This window comes from Phalacrocorax carbo, chromosome 9, assembly GCF_963921805.1.
Source record: "Phalacrocorax carbo chromosome 9, bPhaCar2.1, whole genome shotgun sequence".
Lineage (NCBI taxonomy): Eukaryota > Metazoa > Chordata > Aves > Suliformes > Phalacrocoracidae > Phalacrocorax > Phalacrocorax carbo.
The window spans coordinates 33,903,749-33,921,711 of record NC_087521.1 but is presented as its reverse complement, the minus strand read 5'-3'; the positions used below and the strand labels follow the sequence as shown (position 1 = coordinate 33,921,711).

The window sequence follows — 17,963 nt, the reverse complement described above, 5'->3', positions numbered from 1 at the left end:
GTTTGTTTTACAATCAGAGAAACTGAGGCATAAAAAACCAATATATTACTTTCTCCTTGTAGACTGGATCTTAAGACCAGATCAGTGCAAACTCTTAAGAATCATTGCTGCCTGATACAAGGAAAGGTCTGTTCTCCGAACCAAGCAGTCACCAGGGACGCAGACTGGTCTTCAGGTTAGATGTTGGTGTGTGTGTTGTTTCTTCAGCTGTAAATCTGTCCTGCATATTGGGTGAACTGCGCACCAAAGAGGTGTCAGAGAGTCAGTGCCTGATCACACACACGACCTGTTGCATGTATAAGTGTGCTGCTCTGAGAAGTCAACAGTAACAAAGAACTTGAATCGAGTGAGTGCCTCTTCGGACCACTCAATCATTTCTGCATTACAAGAAACGCTCATCATCAATAATCTCCCTTTTCCTATCCAACCCAAGAACAACAGCACCATCCACGCCCATTTGCTGTGTTTTGTGCTCCTGGGAGCACTGACCATCTTCCTGCCAGCTCAACCAACTCTAACCTTGCTCTGTAACTTCTGGGCTTTGTTGTAATGCAAGTAAAAAATGCATTGAGCTAGTTGGACTAGACCTGCAGAAAGATACTGAGAGCTTCAGGGAGGAAACCAGAAAGCAGAGGTGTAATAAGTTAACTTTTAAATCTTACTTTAATGCGGTGTTTGTAATAGCCCTTATTCCTACCTCACTTTCCCACACCATGAGCTTGCAGTTTTCTCATCTCCTGGGTGAACAAACAGGATACTGGTGTCCACAAGAAAGATGGGCAAAATCTCTTCTCCTGCAAGACAGGGTTCAGCTCCCCACCTTCAGGAGGGTTCTGGGCTGAGGCATCCCCAGAGAGCTGGAGAGAAAGATGGGAAAGGCTCAGCACGCAGACTGCCACGGCTCAGCTTCTCCCTCCCCACCACTAGTGCTGGAAATAAGCACCAACTGCCACCAGGACAATGCTTTTAAGTTCTTTCCATGCTGAAAGTCAGAGGCAACATGGTGGACTGGTGCCAAAGGCTCCACTGACCTCAGCAGTCACTGACAAACTGATCCTATGGGATCTCCGTGCATTTACACCTTGCAGAGAATCTGGCTGGTTATCAGAAATGTCTCAAAGGGGGACTATCACTTCAAGCTCCCTCAGGCAGATCATACCTAAGATCGTTTCTCAAGTTAAACTTTACTTATTGGCTTAAAGAATAAATAAACTTTATTGTCGATTTCCCTGCTTTATTGCAGCTAATGGCAGGGCAGGATGTCAATTGTTTCTTTCCTCAGGACTTGTATGCTCTTCTGCTTTTCCCCATAGATGCTTTCTTATAAAGAGTAAAAAATGTAATGAATAAATTGAAAAAAAAAATGCTTGTAGACCCAAAAGAAAGAATGCATCTATTATAAAATAAAATCTCTTTTAGTAGCTATTAGAATGCATTAAAAATATTCACAGGACTCTCCCCTCCAGTTATGTTGCAAAAGCCATGCAAATAATAATTGTGGCTAAGTGCACTACAGTGACAGTCAATATTGTACTTCCCAAGCTAGTACTCATTATTCTTTATGGAACTCATGCATTTTGTGAAAGATCAAAAGATTTACATATCATATGGAGTGCTTTAGGGAGTGACTTGCTGTGCACTTTAATGCGCAATGTTCCACAGCCATTTAAATACAGATTTCATTTCTCTCTTCTGTGTGATATTAAATTTGAAAAAAGAGGGAGAGAGAGACGAAATCGACTTGGCTACCTTTGTTCACATCATGAAATACAATTTTAATTTGGTTCCAATATAGAAGTTTAATATTTTTATGGGATGTTATTGAATAATCTGCTAGGCTCAGCACTGGCCTTTGCTCAGGAAAGAGATGAAAGAAATCAATTTTTTTTTAGGAGCACTGCAGGCAAAATCGTCTGCTCTTCCACGCCCTGGAGAAGGGGACGGACTCCGACTCATCCCTTGGCCTCCCTCCACCACCAGCTTGCCTGCAGCCTTCCCCAGTTAGTCTAGTCTGTGCTCATGGGTGGAGGGTAACAGCAAGTGAAGAAGGAGCTGTAACCTATTTCCTCAGCGCAAGAAAGAAGGAAATGCCATTATTTCTGTGCTGACTCAGGCTGCGGGAGACAAGGCAGCATCATTCTGGTACAGCCTACTTGCGTGCCCTTGGGTAAGCCACTGCACACAGGTCCCTCTGTGCAACACGGAGACATAAGCACTTTTGTACCTTGCCAGGAATTTGTGAGAATAAAGAACTACATTAAGGACAGCTGAATGGTCAGTTACTATGGTAATATGGCCACATGGCTGTGTAGAGGGGCTCGGAGGCCATATTTGCTGTGCCTGTACTCCACTCTATATATTCATGCTCCTGAGACCTGCCCTTTAGCATGTGCCCAGCTGCGAAGGACCAGATGCTTAGACCAGTCTCAGTCCTTCCATGTCCCTGTGGTAGTGCCATGGGGCCAAAGATGAGGTACGGGCCCTGGGGACATAGGAGGTGGCAAACAGGACTGTTCCTTGGATATTTTCCACCTGAAGGTGAGATGGGATCGACAGGAAGCCTGAGCTACACTCCTGGGAGACCTGGCAGTACACCAAGGGCTGGCCCACCTCTAAAAGTAGGTTTTTCAGAATAGTCTTCATGGCCAGAGAAGGATCATAGATGAACACCATTTTTGGGTGGTACCTAAAGAAAGGATTAAGAGGACAACAGTCTGTGCTATTCGGGGTCTACTCACCAGCAATGGGAGGAGTTGGGCACCACCCAACAGGCGTAGCTACACTAGCAAGGTGGAGGAAATATATCCCTATTCCTCCTCTGAAGGAAGAAAAGAAAGGCTTCTGAACAAGTAATTAGCCCTTTATTTCTACGGAAGAAAGAAAGGGTTTCATGAATAGGAAATCTACCCAATTTGTTTGCTTCTGGTACATTTTGCATTATTTTCCAAATGAAGTAAATGGAAAACCTCTTTAATGAAGCATAACTATGTTGAAATTAAGGCTTATTCTATCTAAATATTGACTCAGATAACAGACGAACAGACCATATCCCATGAATCTGGCATCAAAGTCAGGAAGATTAATAGGAAAGATGAATTTTCTTGTTGTCTGAAGAGGAGTTTAGCATGGCCAAGGCAACAGTCAGAGACTTTTCTCATTATTTATGAGATCCAGCCAGAGAGTTTTCAAGAAGTGGTAGCTTTCTTTTTCCACTGGACATTTGAAAACTCAGGGGAAAATAGTTCTGTCCTTCCCTCGCTGGTTAGCACAGCGACTGCAACAGCGTGGCAGTAATTTCTGTAAACCAACCCCCTTGTCTTGGAGCAAAGACAAAGGAGTCTTGCAAGCCCTACTGAAGTACAACTGCTGACTCTTTGACCTGCACCTGCGGTAAAATCAGAATCTAAGTCACGCATATGGATACTAATCCTGGCCTAATGAAGCTAGAGGAAGAACAGGTTGACTGGTACGTGGGAAAGAAAAAGGTAACTAGAGAAAAGGGTGTTTGGAAAGTTAGGTCAAAAGGGAAAAACAAATTGTCCTGGACATAGTTGATCTTTTGCCAGTTTGTATGGTGTGATGTTTTGTAACTCTCATTCAAAAAGCACAGATTTGTGTTTCTTTAATAAATGAGTTTTATTCTCAAGAAGGGTCCGGTTGTGAGGGAAGGTGTGTGAAAGATTTTTGGTTTAGCCATTGTTTTGTATATTACAGCCAGGCCCAGAGACCCCAGCTCAAAAAGGATCCTATTTTGCTAAAAAATAAACAACAGGAGTGAATCTCTGCCCCAGAAGGCTTACCTCATGGGTGGGGGAAGGCACACAAGCTGGGTAGGACACTACAATTCTATTTGTTGGGAGCTCAGACCTTTCCATCTCTGTCTGCAACCAGCAAATCAATGATACCTCACAGAGAAATACCACCTTCAGGGCTAATCAGCTGTCATGGATAAGGATATCTCAGAAATATGCATAAACAGAGAGAAGATGATGAATTTTTCCCACAAACACCTAACAGAAAAACCTTCCTGGGAAGAAAAAAAAGCTTCCTGAGAAAAGTATTATCTCCTTGGTCCAGGGGAGTTTTTGATCATTCTTAGGATTTTGGAATTTTAAAAAATCATGACAACAGGTGATTATGTCAAACTGAAAAGCAATGAGGCTGCTGCAGCGGTACAGGCACAGCAGCGCACCGCAGTTCAGGCGTCTCTTGGCCTGCCTGGCATTCACTGGCGCAAGGTGGGAAGCTGGGAGAGTTACAGGAATTATTTTATTAACAATTTAACTCTTTGAGATTTAGTTGCTCATTTTAGCTTTCAAAACTCTTAAAAAGGCAAGTTTGACTTTGGGCCTACCTCTAGGTCCTATAGTGGACAAGTGATGGATTTACACTGAGGCCTTTTTACAGGGGTTTGGCCATGCAGGCAGGCTTAAAGGAGAGCCAGGAAGAATTGGGAAGGTATGGTCCAGGACACAAACCTATACCCTTTGGGCACTTTAGGAGGAAGATTATCTAAAACAGATTTTCATTACTCTATAACTCCATCTTCTCTCCATTCCTTTTTTTGTACAGAGAGCACTTTTAATTCATGAAAGATTGTCTTTGAAAAGAGAAATTCCCCTCCCAGCTGTGAGCTCTCTCACTCCTCATCGGCTATTGCCAGTGTTATGGTTGGCACGCAAGCCCTCCCGAATAGGTACAAAGCATTTGGAAATATTTCCCTGTAGCATTTTGCCATTGTATTTCCACCTTACCACCAGTCTAGCCCACCTAAACTTTCAAATTTTAGCTCCGTTCCATTGTAAACTTCCCAAAGTTGAGCTCTGCAGTTCCAAGGATTTCTAGACGGACAGGCAGGGGAAACATGCAGGTTAGCTAACTGTTTGTAAAAGATAAAATTATTATTCTCTGGAAAAAACAACAGCAACAACAGGCGAGACACAAAATAATAACCCAGCAGATCTCACAAGCCAATTGCCAAAAACCTTTACAGTGATGCTTTGTCTTCCTACCAGCTGCAGATCCCAGCCCCTATTTTGGGCTCTGCACTGCAATACTGGGCTTCCCTTTGCACTAGAAGGAACTAGAAATAAAAGAAATACAGAAACATAAAGGCTGAAATTAAAGTGGAAGAGCAGCGGGAGTGTGGCAGTAGTGGTGTTAATGCTGAAGTATTCCCTGGGAGCACGAGCTGGCAAATGTAGTGGACACCCAGATATTTGAAATGCAGCCAAATAATTTGGCACATCTCTAACTGGCACAAAGCAGTCTTGGTAGAGCTTCCTACTGCTGCTGGCACTTTTACAGCTGTCTTTCTTCATCTTGCTCTTCCCACTGCAACAGCTACTCAACAGGTGTTTCCACAGACACAGTGTGTTTGGCAGCTGTAACCCTTCAATATTATCGCTGGAATACATTTTTCTCCCTCTCAACAGCATCGCTCGGGTCCGTTGCCCAGAGGCCGGCATGGCAACGGGGACAGCTGACCAACTGGATTTGGGAAAAGGGGGCTGTGTGTTTGGGCAGCCAGATGTACGAGTTGGTAAAGCAGTCGGAGAACATCAATGCTTGACGTGGCCCTGGGAAGCTGGAGTGATGCTTTGCTGAAGTTTATCTGGAACCCATCTTCTGCTCACCTGGGTCTTCCATTTTTTCTGTTCTTGCCCTGCAACCTTTTGGTCCCACGTCCATTTTCTTAACTGCAAACAAGTCCCCATATCTTTGGGCTTCCTGTCCTTGATTTTTCATAAGGAATGAGTGTTTGCTCAGATCACGATGAATTTTCTTTGCCCAACTCTACTCAGCCTTCAGTCCAAATGTGCTTAGAGAAAAAGACAGGAGAGCTCAGATCCCCGAGGAAACCTGGGAACCGTGAGATTTTCAGACACAGAAAGTACTCAGAGAGATTCAAAGGTGAGTCACTTTAGAGTAGAGTTCATGAGAACATTAAAATCAACAATTGTCTTCTTCTTTTTTTAGCTTACATCTGTAGTTTTTTGGCCTTGTGTAGCCTTCCCTGTTTTCTGATCTCATACACACCAAAGCAGTCTCAGTTCTTTCAGCAATGCAGTCCATGGTTTGCTGAATGCCATCTTGTTTAGGTCTCTGGTACGTGGTGTATATGAGAGAAACAAAGCTGAATGATTTTTCTCAGGGGAGTCTGCGCAAGGTCACAAAGTGAGATTTTAAAAAAAAATATCTTTTACTGATAAATATACACATGCACACGCATAGGAAAACATAAGAACAACTGTGCTGGTTCAGCTGAAAGGTCCGTCTGACTCCTCATCCTGCCTCCAATAGCCACAGAAAGCAAACGGCTAAGGGCAGGTTTATGAACCAGATTGATATTTTCATAGCACATCTTCCCAGTGAGCAAAAATTAGCAGCTGAGAAACTTCCAGAGCAAGAGGAAGATGGTGCTTGATAGCTCCCGAACAACTTTCTTTCCATGAATTTATCTGCTTACTTTTTGAATTTATGCAAACTTAGAACATCCACCAGATCCTGCAGCAAGGAGTTGTGCAAAGAACTTCTATTTATTTTGCTACTATGACCCAGGAGTTTCGCATGGCGCCCCTAAGTCTTGTATTGGAAGAGAGGTGGAAAAAGGAGTTTCTGCCCCTCCCTGCTTCCACAGCAGCCATGATTTCACAGGTATGATTTTACCGTACGCCCTCCCCCGTCCTCCCTTTTCCACAAGGTGATTGATTGACACAGGCCTTCACAAATATAAGCATGGAAATGTCCCAATGGATCTTTACTCTTTTCCCTCCCCAGAACATCTCACCTCTCTGAAGAGTCAGAATAATATCTCTAGCCCCTATTTTGTCTGTTTACATATCTATATGTAGACACACAGTTGCTAAACTAGAGCTAGGGCAATTAAAGAGCATGTCTCATGGTACCTCTGCCACAGAATAAAACAGTGCATTAAATCTTTGTCCAGAGCTTCGTAAGCACTCACTTTCTGATTAGGGCCGGAAGGCCGCAAGGCTGTTAAAGCCCTCTTTCCACTCTCCCCAATGTTGCCATTAATATGTAAAAGCTTAAGCTTGCTAAAGGGATTATTTCCCATCCTATCTGATTGTAAACTGGCATTTCAATGATTACATGTATCTTTTTGTCATTTTCTCGTAAAACATCTTATTCTTGAACAGCGTAATTGGCCTCTTACTAATGTTTAATGAATGATTAAATCAGCATAAATGCAACATACAGCTCTACATGGAAAGCATGTTTGCAACCTCCAGAGCCACAGAAATGTATTTTTGCAATATAGGTTTTAAATCCTTGTAATTTTCTAATTATGGACTTTCTGGTATATTTTACATTAAGTACATGGGAAAGTAAATGTGAATTTGCCTGTATGAGCTCAGAAGCAATTCAGTCACTTATCATTTTGTTTGCAATTTCTAACCTACATATTAACAACACCTCTGTGGTTTTCATTTAAGTATATTATATAATCTTCCCAAATTAAAAGCCAATTAAAATCACATAATTGCAGAGCTCAGGCAGGCAAGTCCTTGTAGAGATGGCCAAGCAAGGACACTTCTTTTCACTTGCACATCACATTAACCAGCCTCACGGAGAGACTCTAGGTTCGCCAAAGCAAAGGAGTCCAAGTGGAATGAAGCAACAAATGTTTATCTGAGTGTAAAGAGAAATGGAAAGGTATTTCTTCAAAGGAGGGAGAAATATGGGTAGATACAAATTCAGTTTGCTGAAGATTTGAGGTTGAGAGGCATTCAGGAGAAGTGGAAATCCTGTGGAAACACGATGAAGATCTCAGGAGTCACAGATGTAAGAGTAGTTTAAGAAAGTCCATGTTAAGAAAGGCCCCTTAGCTGACAAAAACAGACACACAAAACTGGGATGTGCTATTACCAGAGTGCCTACAGGACCCCAGCATCCTGTGGCAGTGGAAAAGCCAAGTGTGACCCCAGGGTATATCCGGCCAGATATAGCCAACGGAGTTGGGGAAGTGTCACTGACGCTCTCCAGGGACACTGGTAGAGCAGGGTGCCTCATTCTCCAGAGACCCTCCCATCCCAACAAGCACAGAGAAGAGTGAGTCAGGGAGATGGGAATTTCAGTCTTCCAAAAGAAGATGCAAAAACATTCAGCTTTCCCTGTAGAAATATGGCAGGGAAGAAAGCACAACGAAGCAAAGAAGCCTACTTAGACAGAAAATTGGCATTAGCACAAGAATATACCAGAACAAGCCAAAGAGTTTCAGGGTGGAAGTTAAGTTACAGTTCCCAAGCGCTACGGTGCTGAAGCAGCTCTTTGACAGATGCTGCAGGGCCAAGAAAATGCATGGGTTTTACAGTGAATCTAGATTTGTCTATGGGCGGGGGGGACACACGACGACAGGGGTCAGTTTTCCCTACAAAGCTACTACCTGCATTGTTCAGAAAAAAAGTTTATCCACAAGATCAGCAAGCAAAGCAACACTGTGTAACATCATTCTTGAGATGCGTAGGGTATGCACCGTGCTGCTGGGCTGGTCAGCTCTTCTAACCAGGCTGAAGACACAACCCACACTGAGATATACCTGAGCTGAACATCTGAGCCCTCCAGCATCCTTCAGGCTCATTCACATGCCATGTACTCTGTTCTGCTCTAGGTGCATTTAGATAACATCAGATGACAGCCAGGACTTGTATGGGGTGGTTGAGGTTCATGAGAGGTGAAGTCCATCAGATGGAAGGGTCAAAGCCTTGTTCGAGAGTAACACTGTTGCACAGGTTACTCTTCCAAGCACTCTGCTGCCTGGCTTTCCCCTGCAAATCTGTACGAGTACCTGCTCACAAGTTATTGAACAAGAGTTAACGTATGCCAGCAAGGCTTTGCAAATGCTTATGCAGTCAAAACAGGGGCCAGCGGGTTCAGGGAAAATGAATGTATGCAATTGCTTTAAGAATCACCACTGTTTACGCCCAAGCAATTGAGCCTCAGGAAAAGCTGTGAAAAATATTTTAAGATACATGTGATGGTTCAGTTAAAAACAAGTGTTGGACAATGTAGGCCAGCAAACTGTCTGAAGATTTCCTCAGCTCTCTCTGGACTTCTACTCAAGAAATATCTGTACTGAATCTAGAGAGAAGAAATGTTTTTTTTATCCAACCAGTCAAGTGTGATGCTCTCACAAACGCCTTTTTCATTCTGCTCTCCAACAGCTGTAGCTATTCCTCTTATGTTTGCACAGCATGACTCCATGGCCAGGTCTCCCTCTTTCTGTCCACTACCTAGCCTGCGACCTAGTCCGTGGCGCCCAGCTAACAGGAATTCTGCCCTGCAACCTGCTTCACCATGTAGCCCTCCCATCTCTTGCTGCTCCCATCCACTTCTGGACTGCACCATACTCTCAAGGCAGTTAAAAAGAAGGTAACTGAGGGGGCAGTTTTGGTGACAAATGCAAGTGAAACAAAAGAAAAAAGCTAAAATAACTCAATGAAATGACAAGACAATAACCTATAGAAGGAATTTCAGTATTTCAAAAAAAGGTTGGAAATTAATTTTCCATTTTCTGAGGTGTTCCTGTAATTCCTCAGAAGGGACAGGGCAGCCTTACCAGGAAATTACATGGGCCAACTTGTACTTCAACACTTCATCCAGCTACAACTGCACCACAGACTAAATCTGAGTTTGGCAAATACTTCCCTGGTCTTATCATCTGGTTTACAAAATCACTGAGGGATTTTGAAGGACCACAGGCAGGTGGACTTTTAGTTGGCATCACATTTTGGATTAATGGAATGCCTTGCCCACCAGCAGGAGCAAGTGTTACAGCTCTCAGCAAAACCAGCCTGGATTTATTAATTAACAGGATAAGGAAGAAAAGGCAGGCGCTGAAACAGATACAGATTCACCCATTAGAAATAACAAAAAGCCCAAGCAGGAAATGCGAAAACATGATATTTTTACCAAAATGCAAGGAAAAGGTATCAATCAAAACCTTTGAAAATCTCTGGCCAACCTGTCCGATGTTGTCACGGCAAGACCACAGGCTGAAGCTAATGTTCCAATTTGCAGCATTTTCCCAAGTTGTTTTTAAAATGATAAACAAAACCACAGTATCATATCATCACTCTTCATTAAGCCTTCGCCCCTGCATTCCCATCCCTGACAATCCAGCACTGGGTGCTGTGGCTGTCTGAAGGCCTGTTCTGTTTTGCAGATCTTCTAAGAGATACTGAAACGTCCAGCAAAGATGTTCCTGTGAAAATACCAGGCGAAGAATTAGAGTTGAATGTCTGAATAACCAGCTTTGCAGCCAAATTGATGCAAGATGCCTTATTTGCATTTTATATAAACTCAAGTAAGGAAATGTTGTATTTTAGGAAAATAATTGTAATAAAATAGAAAAAACACGCAGTGTCAAACTCCTTCAAGCATCTGCTGATCTGTCACTAAGGAAATCCTCATCAGCCATGTTTGAGGGCTTCACGTGAACCATAACAGTGTCTACTAAGCTGCTCTGTTTGCACTCTCTGCCACAGTACAGTGGTTTCAGTCAACACAGATACCTGGAGACGACTGACTTCAAACACTGTTTATTAAGCAAACATCCACCATACAGCTCAAAAAACAAAGAAAGGGAAGAGAAAAGGATGGGCAAGTATCCCCATGAATGTGACTCAGGAGGGACACAAACCAGCCAAGGACGTTGAAGAGACAACGACAAATATCCTTACCAGAAACATTTGCCTAATGAAACAGGCCAAGGATAAAACACTTTGGGTACCAAAACCTAGAACCACAAGTGGACTTGGATGTCTAGATTTAAAGCCCTGCCAAGTTGGTTCTTAACTCTCAAGATAATGAAATTCTCTGGATGCTCCGGTTTTCACCAGAAAATTCTTCAAACTACCTGAATTTCAGCTGCTGAGCACTCACCTGCCCACTCAGGTCCAGCAAAACACTAGTGGGATTCTCACACTGGATTCTTCTAGAGAGGAAACGGGAAGGCTCTACCCAAGCAAAAATAAAAGGAAAAGGACATGCTAGCAGTTAAAATGTTCTGTTGTAGCACCACAGATTTCCCACATGTCCTGAACTGAACCTGATCTTTCTTCTGTAAAATTATTCAATATTCAGAGAGAAAACAGCTCTTGCCTGCATGTTGAAGGTACTAATTTGCCGTATCTGAAGGAACATTTAAATATTTATGCAGAGCAGAATAGTTTCTGCAGCAAAGACAGAGAGAGACTAAACTCAGAACAAGCTGGGGCTTCCTTCCAGAAAGGTGTCAGAGAAGAGTTCAAAGCCCTGGCCCTTCTCATGGCTCAGGTAACTGCTCCCACATCTACCCGGTCGCCTTCCTGTGCGTTGTGTAGGAAGAGGCTCTCCTGCCCCTGTACCGAGTGCCAGGAGAGCGTTCACCTGTGCGAATCTGACGTTGAGGGAGCCACCATCCCTGCTCCTCAGCATTTCCTACCCATTAGGAACCAGCTGCTACTTTTTACCTCCAAGACCCTTCCCAGCCCTTTCTAATGCAACCTACCATCTCTCTGTCGCTATCAACGATTAATATTGCCTCGACAGACCTGACTCCTGCCTTATCGCCTACCAGCTGTAGTTCCACACATGCTTTCTTCCAAGATGCCTCTCACACCTGTGAGGATGTTCTTCGCATGCATCTCATATTTCACCATCCCTCCCAGCAATCTCTTCTGTACTCTGGTAAGTCCAAATAGTTTGACAGCTGTCAGACTGCTGGATCAGCGTAACCGACATCAACCGCCAACACTGCCTCCTTGTTTCCACCCCTTTATGACCTTCCCTCTCCCACTCTCCTCTGGTACTGAGGTTATCAGTTGCTTGGGGCAGGCGTAGTCTTTTTGTTCTGTACCCGTACAGTTCCTACACAACAGCACCCTCTGATTTTGAGAGCCTGGAATATCATACTTGAGTAACAAAGGGGGAGCTCAGCTTGAGTCCCTTCCTACTTCCAACATCATAGCTTCGTAGGACTGCACTGCACCATGTATAAACTATGAGACCTAAGGATGTTTTCAGTTTTGAGGTTCAGACAAAGGCTCCAGCTGCATCCCCTGACTCCATTTTGGTGTGTGTGTGTTTGGTGCAAATCTTCCTCCCTGATTTCCTTTGCAAAGAATCACAGCATGTACCTGTGTCATTCACATTGTAAAGCCAGATGAAGAAAGCAGAGACAGACTTAGAGATCACTCAAACTTATTTTGGTCATTTTAGAATGATTTCCAGGGAGTTACATATCTATATACTCTTGATGTGACTTACCTGGAGGGTGCCTGGTATGGTAAAGCCCTCCTCTGGAAATATCAGCCCCTTTATTGCTCAGGTCAATCTTCTTTTGTTCGCAACAAAAAAGCAGGGCCTGGAAAAAGAACTGGAAATGGAGTCAAAAAGAGAAAGGATATATGCAGCAAAGCAGAGGTGGGCACGAGGCAGAAATGGAATATGGAACATATAAAGCTTATTAAGAAAAGCATTTAAACCTTTCTGAGTTTCCCCACATGATGATAGCTAAAGGCTGTGCAACTGGAGTGCTTTCTGTCCTGCATATTAGTGGGAGAAAAAATGCAACAGAAAGACCAAATTGGGCAATAGGTCATGAAGAAAATAACAACATATTATTTTCTGTTCCTCTGCAGGGAGAAGAGAAGCTGGACAAGGTGATGGCATCCCTATCTGCTCTGGAGGAAGGCAGGGCACTACTTCTCCTCACTGCCTAGCTGTTGTCACAGTTGGTCTCCATCACTGAGCAAGTGTTAGCAGTTGGTCCGTGTATGGGACTACCCCGTACCCCTCCTTCCCGGGGAGGATATGCCCTGCTTCCTTCTCAGGGCAGGAGAACTGGCATGGCAGAGCCATTGCAGATGGATGAGCAAAACCACAGCTGGCGTTGCAGCTTGCATTTAGACAATTAAATAGCCTGCCAGCAGCCATGCTTCTTGGAAGTAATCATGCTGTAAATATTTCACTGAGTGTTGCCCAGGGCCACTAAATACTGACAAATGCTTCTATAACAAAGGCTTGGTATCCAGACCTCAACTCTCTTCAGCCCCAAACTTCAGCCTTGCTCCCATCGACTCCCATAACGCATCTTCATCCTGGTAAGATTGTTTTAGTGGGATTAGATCAAAACAGCTTCACCTACTTCCTGCAGTTCCTTTTATTCTATCTGCTTTCTTTTTTAATTCTCAAGGTTTTATTGTTTCTGGAGAATTTAATTTAAGAAAAAGCCTTATTTTCTGGTTTCTGGGGTTTGGGTTCTCTTTCAAATCAACAAAAAAACCCACAAACCTATGCCTCCAGTGAAAGGAAAACTTTCCCTGCCAGAATTAAGTGGAGGTGGTAGAAACAAGGATATTTGAACAAAGAAAGCAGGAGTGATCACTACCCCATCGCTGGAGCACACAGGGAAAGGAGAGAGAGAAATGGAACAGCAGCAGTGAGAAATATGCATGCATATTCAGCCCCTTTGTCAAAAAACCTTGTGCTGCAGCATTTCAATTAACAAAGTAGGATGGTTTACCTGATAAAATGCTCCCTGTGTGAGTGTAATTACATATTTATGCCCCACAGAGATTTTTTAATTTCTCTTCAGTTTGTTTGCCTTGAAAGTATTTGTCACTGGAAATGTTCTTGATGTGTAATTTTTAAGGCAGGGTTGGCCAAATGTGTGGTTTGTTTTCATTTTAGATTTACTTCACTGAAGAAAGATTGGAAGATATCAGTGCAAAGAAAAAGAAAATCAATAAGAAAGGTGATACATCAACCAGCAGCAAAAAAAACCCCACACTCAAGTGCTGCTTCAGAAATTTTGCTGTCTTTTTTTCTTTCTCTCCCTCTTGCTTGAAATATATTCTCAGGTGCTTGAAACAGCTTATTGTTCTGCCACTGTCATTTTGTCCTTGCTTCACAAACACACTTCTTGCGTTTCCAGGGAGGCTGCAATAAACAGGCAGCTTTTTGGTCATTATTTTGCTATTATTTCAGCCCCTTACTGAGCAATTCCTGCTTTGGATCCTGGTGCTGAGCACCAGCCCACCTCTGGCAAGGCATTACAGCTGTGCTCAAGCCTAAGCATGCAAGCGATTACATTGCGCTTGATAGGCTTCAAGTTACACTTGCCTAAGTAGTGTGCTGGGTCAGGGCCTAGCAGAGTTTAACTGTTGTAAATTCATTGTCAAGGCTTCGTTTAGCCATAGAAAAGCACAGTTTAGACTTTGGAGAGCTGCTTGAATGCTTAGCAAAGTGCAGAACCCTATCTCCCATCAAAACCTAGTCTGTCATTGTTTGGTTTTCTTCCTTATTTTCTCCAAACATCTTCAGAAAGGATGAGAAAGGATCTGAAGGTCAAAACTGCACCACTTTCGGCTGGAGAGCAGCACAACCGAAGGTCACTGCTGGCTGTGGAGGTCAATATCTCTCTAAGAGATTATTAGAGAGGTTTCCTCAAGACACATGGTAGTTTAGCCAGTGTTCAAGAAGCCACCACCATGTGAACCATTTTACTGAGGATTATGCTAGTTTAAACTTGCAGGCGGGGAAGGAGTTTGAGTGGAGTCAGGAGATGAATCCGTGACCACATCCGCTTCCCAAAGACCAGCTACGCCGCACTGGGTCATTCACTGGCACAGGGATGATGCCTCTGGGGCAGGCAGAGCTTTTGCCTCTTGAAGATGACAAATATCCGTATTCATCTCACAGACCTGACAGCAATTTTTGACACTGGCATGACTGAATTCATCTTTCAGTCCTGGCGGAGATAAACAGAGTGATGAAGTTGGCTTTGCTTCTTCCTCTCAGACAGATCCCAGAGGGTCATAACTAGCATCTGTTCTGTCTCTTCGAGGATGCACAAGGCGAACTTGTGTCTTCTTTTTACTACCAGGTTGTGGGAGAACTCCAGGAGCGAGGCTCAGAGATGTTATTTGACTTTGGTGCCTGCCAGACTGTGACACTTCCCTATCACAGCCAGAATTGTCTTCTCTCCCCCAGCTGTCCTGATGCCCATAAAAGAAAAGCTCCTAGATGAAAGACAAAGAAGCTGGCTAAGGCCCAACACACGGTCATGGGAACTGACGTTGGGGATAAGGCAAACAAGCAAAGGAAATACCCTAAAATCTCAGCCCCTTCAACATGCCATCAGAATGACAGTGCTCTATTACAGCTCCTATGCAATGTGGAATAGAGGATTTTTCCCCATTTTGGTTACCCAAGAAATGCAAACATCCGTTCAGCTACAAACCTGGAGCCATCACCACTGTGCTGTATCTGCATTTGGTTCCTGCTCCACCCAAAGGTGATTGCCAAAATCCAATGAAAAACTGATATGGGTTAGCATACAACAGGGAGAGCGTTCTACTGCTGCACGGGGTCACTGCACCCCTTCAAATCAGGTGCTTACCTGCAAATCATTCACTGGGCCATTGCCATCTCAGACATCAACCCTGTAACCCAGGATGCAGTGTGAAACCGAGGCAAGCAGCTCTCAGGTGCACATAGCCACATCTGACCACCCTGGCACATGCTGCACCCTGCCTTAAGCTTTACCCATCCTGTTGGGTGAAATGCCTCACACTCTTTGTATAGTTCCATGCAATGTTTAGCTAATGTTTGGCTAGACAAGAAACACTACCATATGATCACAAGCATCCTTAGTTAAGCTGGGCACTTATTAACTATTGCAAGCCTAGCTGTTAGCAGTAGATATTCCAGGTTCCAGGGGCAGCCATTTGGCTCTCACCCAGTTCGAGCATAGCTCCCCTAGAAGATGGCATCCCACGGCTGCCAGCCAGACCTGTGCCAGCACAAGGGCTGCTTGGCAGTCCCACTCTGCAGTTTCTGGAGAGAAGTTAGCAAGGACTGCTGATCATGCTGCCAAGCATCACTGCACCCCAACCCTGTCTAGCCCAGCCCCATCTTGCTGCATGGCACCATAGGGAGTCATTGCCACCTACCACTCTTGAAACCCCCACCCTCCGAGCTCCCAAAGGCACAAGGTATGCCTGTTGGGACTCTTTACATGTGGAGACTTTGACACTCAGCCTGTAGGGACAGAAGCGACACCTGTTCATTGATTATATGATCTCCTGAGATTCCTCCTGGCCCCATCTTTCTGCGATTACTCACCACTGCCTGCTGTCACGATGGTTTTGAGATGCTGGCAGCTGTTTCCCAGCAGCTAGACTGAGGTCAGACACCAGTCGGTTGTTGACACCAATTAGTTCTGGCTTGAATGGCCCAAATGATCTGTTCCTGGTGCAAGCTAAGACTACCAATAACAACAACAAAAAAAGCAACTGAAAACAAATAAGCGAAAAAAATCCACAGCCTCTTAAAATGTATTAACTTCCTTTACCGCTTCAGTACCACTCTAAGACTCAATACGCTCTCTTGTCTTATGTTCCAGTGATGTCTTATTACCTTACCATGAGAGACAACCCACCATGCTGCAGCCACACGCCCCTCTCAGAAGTGAAAGGCTGCTCACACGCTTCCAGCTCCAGCTCTGGTATATTCAGCTTCTTTGCCTACACTTCTCTTTGGCTTTCCCATCCTTTCTTTTACCCCTTAACCAAAGATGCTCCATCAGAGGCCTGCTTCATCGCTGGGTATGTTTGAGCAAATGAAAAACTCCGGAAAGATATCGGTTTCTTTGAGAGGTTTGCACACAACTCCACATATCATCTTAGAAATATCTGCTTTTTTAAGCTATATGGTAATGCACACTGTGAATCTGAGATTAGAATATGGCCCTGAGGAACAAAATGCTCTTCTCTCTTTACAGCTGACAATGCATAGCTTATTTTTATGAGCTCCTCATTTTCAAGAGATTCAATGCCATTGTTTGGCAGCCACAGTTTTGAGTGAAATCTCCAAAGACGGTTCCACTTTGAGCATTGCCATTTCTAACTCTGGGGTGCAAACATTCCCTGGGTGACCTTGACCTGTGGCCTCTGTGCCCAAAGGCAGGCTGAGCATTTCAAAACCAGTTGTGGAAACCTCCAGCCTTCCAACAAACAGCCTCAAAAGTCTTGGGGAAGATGCATGCGCAATGAGAGGATGCTCTCGGAAACTCCAAGAAGGTTACTGTGTTCCTGTGGCCTCCACTTGCTGCTCTGTAACAGTCCATCACCCACCACCTCCTGCCACCTTCTACCATTCCATAGTGGTCCTAAGACCAGATCCAGCATCCACAGGTCCAAAGGGTGAGACATTCTCAGGTAAGTTTTTGATCAACTCGGCTCTCCTCCTCCTCCCCTTTCATTACTGAAGAGTTCAACACAATTCTTGTCCTTTCTTTCAAGCCACAGTATGCAGAATTTTTTAAAAATGGGAAAAACCCCTGAGGGAATGGGGAAATAAACCGTCTTTTTTTGGGCAACCTTATGGAACCCAAAGAGCTGGTCACTCCTGCAGGAACATTTTGCATCTCACCTCAGGATAGTTTATATGCGTCTTCTCTCCAGCCCAGTCCTTCTGAAGAAATATTGCCTTTAAACTGCATCACTAACATCTGTACACAAATACAATTTCAAAAGCAGAACAAATGGGCCAAAAATAAGGCAAAGTAAAGAAACTGTTCCAAATGGGCACATCATCAGCACACAGGGGAGCAGACCAAGAGCCCCAAGACTGCGTCGACTTAGGCTGCCATGTACAGGGTGCTTGTCCAGGGTCTACCACTCTCCTGGCCTGATCCTGCCCAGTCCCTAGTCTGCCACAATAACAGCAGCAACGATAATGAATTAAGTTCTGCCTGCACTAGATGTGGCTATTTCATTTTGGCAGCACGAATGTTGCTAAGTGAAAGCACGTCTTTCTGAACTGCCTTGCTCATGGGAACCATTTAATCATTATAGAGCAATTATAGAGGTCTTTATTCAGTTGTTCCTTAAGTCCTCATTCAGGCAAACCTATTTCAATGGGAACTGTGCCTGAAAGGGACTCATCAAAACCTG

General features: G+C 44.1%; 1 long non-coding RNA gene across 1 annotated transcript; it reads right to left on the bottom strand.

Moving 5' to 3' along the window:
* Positions 1 to 7,174: 7,174 nt before the first annotated feature.
* On the bottom strand, positions 7,175 to 12,396 carry LOC135314955 (uncharacterized). Its single transcript, XR_010374367.1, has 3 exons — positions 12,271 to 12,396; positions 10,906 to 10,979; positions 7,175 to 10,225 (listed from the first exon to the last, which is right to left on the bottom strand). It is a non-coding gene; the product is annotated as an uncharacterized LOC135314955 (long non-coding RNA).
* Positions 12,397 to 17,963: the final 5,567 nt, after the last annotated feature.